The sequence below is a fragment of the Ceratotherium simum genome, unplaced genomic scaffold (genome assembly GCF_057802395.1).
Source record: "Ceratotherium simum simum isolate JZ-2026a unplaced genomic scaffold, ASM5780239v1 HiC_scaffold_43, whole genome shotgun sequence".
Lineage (NCBI taxonomy): Eukaryota > Metazoa > Chordata > Mammalia > Perissodactyla > Rhinocerotidae > Ceratotherium > Ceratotherium simum.
Window position 1 is genome coordinate 2,568,222 of NW_028261259.1, and position 7,795 is coordinate 2,576,016.

A 7,795-nucleotide genomic window follows, 5' to 3' on the forward strand; every position below is an offset into this window, starting at 1 on the left:
TTAGGCTAAGTTGTTACGTAGAATAGATCCTCCTCATTCATTAGCACCCTTACCAAACCACAACCCCCACCCACTGAGATTTCACTAAAAGATACTACCTAGTTTGCCATCCTTTATAGCCGGGTTTCTCAACAATGGCATTATTGTCATTTTGGGCCAGATAATTCTCTGTTGTGGGGGGCTGTCCAGTGCATTGTAGGATCTTTAGCAGTATCCCTGGCCTCTGCCCAATACATGTCAGTAGCAGCCCCCACCCAATTCATTGTGACAACCACAAATGTTTCCAGATTCTTGCCAAATATCCCCTGAGGTGCAAAATCTCCACCCACCACTGCCCTGTTAATAACCACTATTTTCTAAATAAATATTCTGGCCTCTCCACACTTCATCTAAACCAAATGTCATGAGTCAATGCAGTGTTAATACAATGATGTCCATAGTTTTTCAATACTAATGGCACATTAGAATCATCTTTTTAAAAGGGGAGCTTTGAAAGAACACATATGCCAAGGCCCCACCTTAGAACAATGGAATGAAATCTCTTAAGGTAAGTCTTGAGCATTTTTCTTTTTCTTTTTTTTGGTGAAGAAGATTAGCTCTGAGCTAACATCTGCTGCCAATCTTCCTCTTTTTGCTAAGGAAGATTAGCCCTGAGCTAACAGCTGCGCCCATCTTCCCCTATTTTTGTACATGGTTTGCCACCACAGCATGACTTGATGAGCAGTGCATAGGTCCGCAGCCAGGACCTGAACCTGCGAACCCCAGGCCGCCAAGGCAGACTGCGCGAACTTAACCATTACACCACCAGGCCGGCCCCTTGAGCATTTTTATTTTAAAGCTCCTTAGGTAATTCTAAACTTCGGCACAGCTGAGAACTACCTTCTTAACATATTACTCTTCCCAGGAATATATGCTTTCAAATAGATTTCTACCAAGGACTTTTCAAACATTAGTAGAGCATGAGGCATGTATCTGGGGAGTAAAAGACTCACAGAAATTCTCAAATTACACCAATTAAGTGTCTATAGCCCATAACTATAAACAGTGATATCTAGTGTTCAGTTCCCGATTGGAAAAAAAAAAGGTATATGTGTTAATTCTTACAGCTAACTCTAATATATTCAACCTCTCTTTCAAAGGGATATTTCCCATTGTCTTTGAAACACCTTAAATCTTTCACCTAAACAAACAAAAATCCACAAGCCCCCCCAAAAAAACAAACAGAAAAATTCATATTCACTCTCAAGTCAAAGTCAAACTGTCTGAGAGAGAAATTGAGACTCACTGATTCCATTTCTTCATTTATCACCTCCCACTCCAATCTGGCTTCTGGTCCTATTATTCCAACAAAATAGTTCTTGCTAAGGTAAATGACCCTTATGTTACTAAATCTAATGGATATTATTCAGGCCTTAGTTCACGTGACTTCTCAACAGCATTGGACACTACTCACCACTCCTTCCTTGAATCATTTATGCCTTTGTCTTCCATTGCACAACACCCATCTGATATCTGCAACTCCTTAGCCAGCTCATCTTCCTCTACCTAGCCAAAAATTAATTTAAATTCTTCATTGCACACTCCTAGGTTGTCTGCTAAGTCTATTTCATGTATACTCAAGACTTTAATTTCTCCCTACATACTTAACAGTTAGTTTTCAGTCTAGATCTTACTTCTCAGCTCTAGACTTCTATCCAAAAGCCTCTTGGATGACTCAAAGGCATCAGAAACTCAGTAAGTCCTACACCAATGATCTCCACACCTACTCATCTCCAAACATATTACCTTTCAAATGGATGTCATCAATCAGCTCCATCCCATTCCATTGTATGTACAGCTTCCCTCCTCCTCCTAACCTTGAATCCAATTGCATCAACAAATCCTGTGGACTTTTCCTTCCACAGCTACTCTCTCCTCCTCCATAACACTACCCTGGTTCATCAAGTTATTTCTAATCTTTTACCTGTTGTACCTGCCTAATTCATCTAAGAATATTGCATCTACTTTGACCTGCCTCGAATCCTTTTTTGGAATTTACAGCTAAGGTAAATTTTTCAATTTGCAAATCTCATCATTACCACCCAGTTCAAAATCCTTCAAAGGTTTCCCATTGCTCCAAGGGAAGAACCTGCTTCTTTTCCTGGCCTTTGGGCCCTGAATGGCCTGGCCCCTATGCAGCTTCATCTTCCTCAGTTCTGTCTGCTCCAGCAGTACCGAGCTTCTTGCAGTCCCTTATAGGTAGGATGGCAATGTAATTTATCACCCAAACCACTTCTTTTTGTGTGTGTGTGTGTGTGAGGAAGATCAGCCCTGTGCTAACATCTGCCAATCCTCCTCTTTTTCTGCTGAGGAAGACTGGCCCTGGGCTAATATCCGTGCCCATCTTCCTCCACTTTATATGGGATGCCGCCACAGCATGGCTTGCCAAGTGGTGCGCCAGTGTGCGCCCGGGATCCCAACTGGTGAACCCCGGGCCACCACAGCGGAGCATGCGCACTTCATTCACCGCCTGTGCCACCGGGCCGGCCCCCCAAACCACTTCTGAAAGTGCAAAAAGTCTATCCTTGGCAAACTGGGATGTTAAGTTGACACCATCTTTCTGGCCCTAGAATTTTTGCTCATGTTGTGTCTTTTACTGGGAAAGGAGCTCTCCATGTCCCTTTTGCCTATATAATTCTTCAGTTCTCTGACCAAGTCACTTCCTTCCAGGACTTTTCTGACTACGGTTCTCCATTGTGAATCCTCACAGCACTATATGCTTCTTCATACCATTTTTCTCAGTTATGATTTTGCAGTGTGATTGTTTTCTGCACTAGACTTGAACTCTTGAAAGTATGTTTTTGCTCTAATTCCCCTCCCCCACCCCAGCAGAGTGTCTGTATGCAATTTATTGAATGAATGTCAATATAATAAATAAGGAACACAGAGAGTCTGTATTCAAGGAGCTCACAATGTAGTATGGAAACAAATGGCTTATTACAATGACATGCTGCACTTACAGAATACACAATTTGATATCCAAAAAGGGAGGTAAGAGAGCTGCCTGATGTATCTCACATGGTGTCAGTACAATTGTGTCAGTTCTTGATGACTGACTTAAACAAACCTACAAGGTTTGTTCATAGGAGAGATGGACTATATCCACTAACAGTGAGAAAGATACCTTTCCAATGACCTGAAGAAATACGTGGCTAGAGTGTCGAGTGTCTGCTAGGAATGATGGGAGGCGATGCTGGGGTCAGATTGTGAACAGACTAAGTAATTAAAATATTATGCATGTATGCAAATGTATGTAGTATATTTAAATATACATATTTAGAGCAAGGGAGTGATTTCATTAGATTTCAGGTCTGAAAGGAGCCTACAGGGTGAGCTGGAGGGAAAGATATAGAGAAAATAGGGCCTAAGTAAACAAAGTAGTGAGGATTAAGAAGAAGGGCTGAAGACAACAGATATGAGGTAAAATGGACAGTAAATAAAGGACTTGGGGGAGAGGAAAGAGTGACATAGCATCAACACACCAATTTCTTTTTCTTTTTCTTTTTTATTTGAGGAAGACCAGCCCTGAGCTAACATCCATGCTAATCCTCCTCTTTTTGCTGAGGAAGACCAGCTCTGAGCTAACATCTATTGCCAATCCTCCTCCTTTTCTTTTTTTTCCCCAAAGCCCCAGCAGATAGCCGTACATCATAGCTGCACATCCCTCTAGCCGCTGCATGTGGGATGCGGCCTCAGCATGGCCGGAGAAGCGGTGCGTCGGTGCGCGCCTGGGATCCGAACCCGGGCCACCAGTAGCGGAGCGCACGCACCCAACCGCCAAGCCACGGGGCCGGCCCCCAATTTCATATTTTGAGGTTAGCTACTTAACTTTTTTCTTACTCTGTGTGCACACTTAATTTTGTCAGTAGAGGAAGTAAAATCTTTGTATCCACTTCAATGCCTATTAGATTTTATACATAGTTGCCTCTTAGCAATATCTTTAAGAACTTTCCATTTAAAATTTATTATGATTCAAGCATTTATCAGTAAAAATCTCCAAATACAGTGGCCATAAACAAGCTGGATGAGCTATTGGTAGATATCAGAACAATCTAGGATATTTTTCCAAGCACTACCTAGAATGTAGAAATTCTGCATATCAGAAGAGGGGAGGAATGAGAATGTCAGGCACGTGTAATTAGGAAAAAATTTCCTAGGCGACTGACTCCTGCTCCCTGCCCAACACTGGGAACCACAGCTCCTCTCTTATAATTTTTATGATTAAGAAAACAGAAAATGTACAATAAATTTTCAGTGTAGGTTACTTAGGATTTCATGTGTTCTATTTATAGAGGACTTTGTAAATTTAAGTATATTTGGAAAGCTCTTCCTGTTTGGCAAGGACCTGGCGGATGACGTCATAGGTTGAGATTCTAGGGTATTTTAATACTGTCCTGTTTTAGCAGCTTCTAATATGCAAATCCTCTAATTAACAAGAACATAATTATGAAATTAAAACCCCAACTTGGCATCCAAAACATTAACAGAAAGCAAGAGTTATCATTGTTTTTATGGTACACATCTCACAATTCTGGATAAGTGGTTCTCAATCTATCCCCACCTAAGGAAACTCATGGGTTTCCAGCCCTAGAAGAGCATATCAGAAGTAAGGACTCACAAAGAGCTGTCCTAGATTTTGTCAAAGTAATATTGTTTCCAAAGAATATGAAATGTCCCAAATGGGAAATTAGATAGGAATAAAAACTTCTGGTTGATGTTATTTTTCAGGGATTTTTGCTAGTCATGTGTTGAGATTATCAACTGTTTGTCTATTGTTTTTAGTACCCATAGGTAGAGATAAAGACCGAGTTTATTCAAACAAAGTGAAACTGAGAATTTAACTATGCAGATAACAAATGGTCAAACAAATACTTTTGCCTTATTTATCAAGTGACTTTTTAAAAGCTGAACTGGCAAGATTGTTCCAATTTTCTACTTACTTGTATTTCTCGACATTGTCAACAGTCATTCTAAAATTTTGTGGAGTCTTAAAGTATACAATGATTTTACAAGAAATATAAATCTCCAAGATTCAACAGGAAACATAAATCTCCAAGATTCAACAAGAAATATAAATCTCCAAGATGCAATATTTTATTACAATTTTGGCAAGATTTTTTTCCCGCAAAAAAAGGATCTAGAGTTTATATGTAGCATATCACATCCAAATGGCAAGTCAGTAGTTAAAAAAGGTTTGACGTGGGCTTTCAGAAAACATACAAAATAGATTAAGAACATACGGTAATTCTTTTTTGTAAGACAATTATAAAGTGTAGTATAATTGAGGACTTTATTATCTGAATTATATTTCTGATCACAAAATTCTTTATCTGGCGTGGCTACTGTTTTCCAGGGGCTTTTATTTTTCACTTACCACTCCAGTAATCCAAGAAAGAAATCAGAGGCACGGGAAGTTCCTATCATTAAGGCACTTTTATCATATTTTTAATATTAAAAATTAGCACTTGGTTCCTACTTTTAGGGCCTTCAGAGATGGAGATTTGTATGATCTTGTTATTCCTCACAACCCAGCGTTACAGCTATTTAATAACTAGGAAAAAAGGAAAGAACAAAAGAGGTGGAGCACAGACCATTTTGCAAACTGTGGTAGTGTTCCATTTTGTTTCACTCTTCATTGGTCACAGACACACTTTTTTTGGAGTAGACCAAGTGTACCTGTTGGCCGCCTCCTCCTTCCCAAGGGTGAATATACTCTTCCATAAAATGAACACATACTTGGAGTCATGTTTTGAGATCTTTTTGAAGGCTTTGACCCAAACTGTTTAAACAGCTGGTAGACTAAAACTTGAAATCCCCACACGCGAAAAGAACTATTTTGGGAACGCAGCTACCCCGTTCAAAGTCATTTGACTTGGAAGGTTGGCCTTTACACCAAATCAAATAACTGAGGAATGGGGTTAGAAAGTTTCAAAAAGTATCATTAACCTCGAGCGATTCAAGACTGATCTGTGGACGGGGGAAAAAAAATGAAGTGTAAAAGAAATGATTAAAAAAATGCTTTCAAAAAGAATGAAGCGGGACATCCCCAGGCTTGAAGAGACAGTGTTTCCATCGCCACATCTCCAGGGTTGTAACTGAGGCCCGCAGTGACAGTCCAGGAAGAAACCGTCCACTAAGTGGCAGCACGCTACGCTAAGACAGTTATCAACGTCCTTCGAGCAGCTTTTTCGTCGCCATTCGGCAGCGCACCCTCCTCCCGTCCTCCAGGGAGGGACCTAGAAAGGTTGTAAGAGCTTTTTTCTGAACCCACAAAGGAATCAAGAAGTGTCACAGGATGTCAACAACTCCGTCTCTATTTTCCCTCCGTCTCCTCAGGTGCCCCGCCCGCACGGGCCATCGGGCCCCCGAGGCAGCCTCTGTCGCAGGTCGCCTAGGCGTAGGAGGCGGCCGGAGGTGACCACAGTTGCCCAACAGTTGGGGTCCCAGGCTGCCTGGTGTGACGCAGCGGGCCCCTCTCCACCCCTCCCCACAGGCGCTCAGACGGGGCCGGGGGCCGGAGAGAGATGCGGGCCGAAGCCTGGGCGACCGGACCCCACGCACGACCCGGCCCCCTGGGCTTATCCAGCGCGGCGCTTCTGCGGCTCCCCGAGCCCCAACACAGTCTTCAGCATCTCGCCATCCCTCTGCTTCCCCGGTTCCTCTCAGTCTCTCCCCCGCAAAGTCCTTGCGCAACTGTCCCGAGCGACAGCAGCGTCCATACCCGCACGCAGCGAGCCTCTAGCTCCCACTTCCCGGAACTCAACTCCCGGCGGGTAAGGGAGGGCACCACAGCAAGCATCAGCGGCCCGCGGCTGTGGCCAGAGTCCGGCGGCCTCCGCGCGGCCGGCGTGCGCGCTCCCATCGGCGCGCGTGCGCGCACTCGCTCTCCGCCCCACCTCAGCACCAATCGCTTTCTTCCTACGCCCCACGACTCCACAACGTAGCCCCTCCCACCGCCCGCGCGCCGGCAGGAGCGATTCGGCGTGCGTGCGCCCGCCCCCTAGTCCGCCCTCTTCACGCCCAGTGGGGAAGGGGAGTGAGCAGGGGAGCTTACGTCGCGCGGGAGGCGGAGGCGACGGCGACCTCGGTGGCGGCAGCGGCTACGACGGAGACGGCTGCGCTTGCTCTCTCGGCGTTATGGCGGCTGCCGGGAGCCAATAAGCGGCGGGAGCGGGAGCGCGCACGTGGCTGCGGCGACGACGACGGCTCGTCACTTCTCGCTCTAGCTGCCCTCGCCGTTGGTGCTTCAATAAGGAATGCATCGTTGGATCCGCTCCGCAGGGGTCGCGCGTGGGAGCCGCGGGCCGGGGCTTCCCCTTCCCCCTCCCCCTCACGGACTCCTGCTTACCCCGAGACGCCCGGAGCCCGAGGATTCACCCGGCGGCGGAGACCGCGGGCCGGGCGCGGGGGAGGCCGCCGACCTGAGTGGGCTCCCTCCGCCCCCGCGAAGCCTGCAGGCCGCCGGTAAGAAAGGGGGCGGCGGGCGGGTCAGGACGTGGCGGGGGCGCCGGGCGAAGGCGGGGGGGAGGGGCGGCGGCGGCGGCGGCAGCGGCCGGGCTTGGCGCGCGGGGGGCGCGTGAGTGGCGAGCGCAGGCGGCCCCGCGGAGCGCGTCCTAGCGCCGGCGGGCGGCGGAGCCCGGGCCTCCTCGGCGTGGGCACGGCGGGGCCGCGAGGGCAGAGCCGCGGAGCACGAGCGGCGAGCGCTTGGCCGGCGCGTCGCCCCCGCCGCGACCCGGCCTCCCGGCACGTGGGGAGC

The 7,795-nt window shown here is 46.7% G+C and overlaps 1 long non-coding RNA gene across 1 annotated transcript in view; it reads right to left on the minus strand.

The window, feature by feature from the left end:
• The window catches only part of LOC147911381 (uncharacterized), a 49,448-nt gene extending 41,961 nt beyond the window's left edge, over positions 1-7,487 (minus strand). Inside the window, exon 1 of the long non-coding RNA XR_015551222.1 lies at positions 1,454-7,487. This is a non-coding gene — a long non-coding RNA (uncharacterized LOC147911381). The remainder of the gene's footprint in view (positions 1-1,453) is intronic.
• Positions 7,488-7,795: the final 308 nt, after the last annotated feature.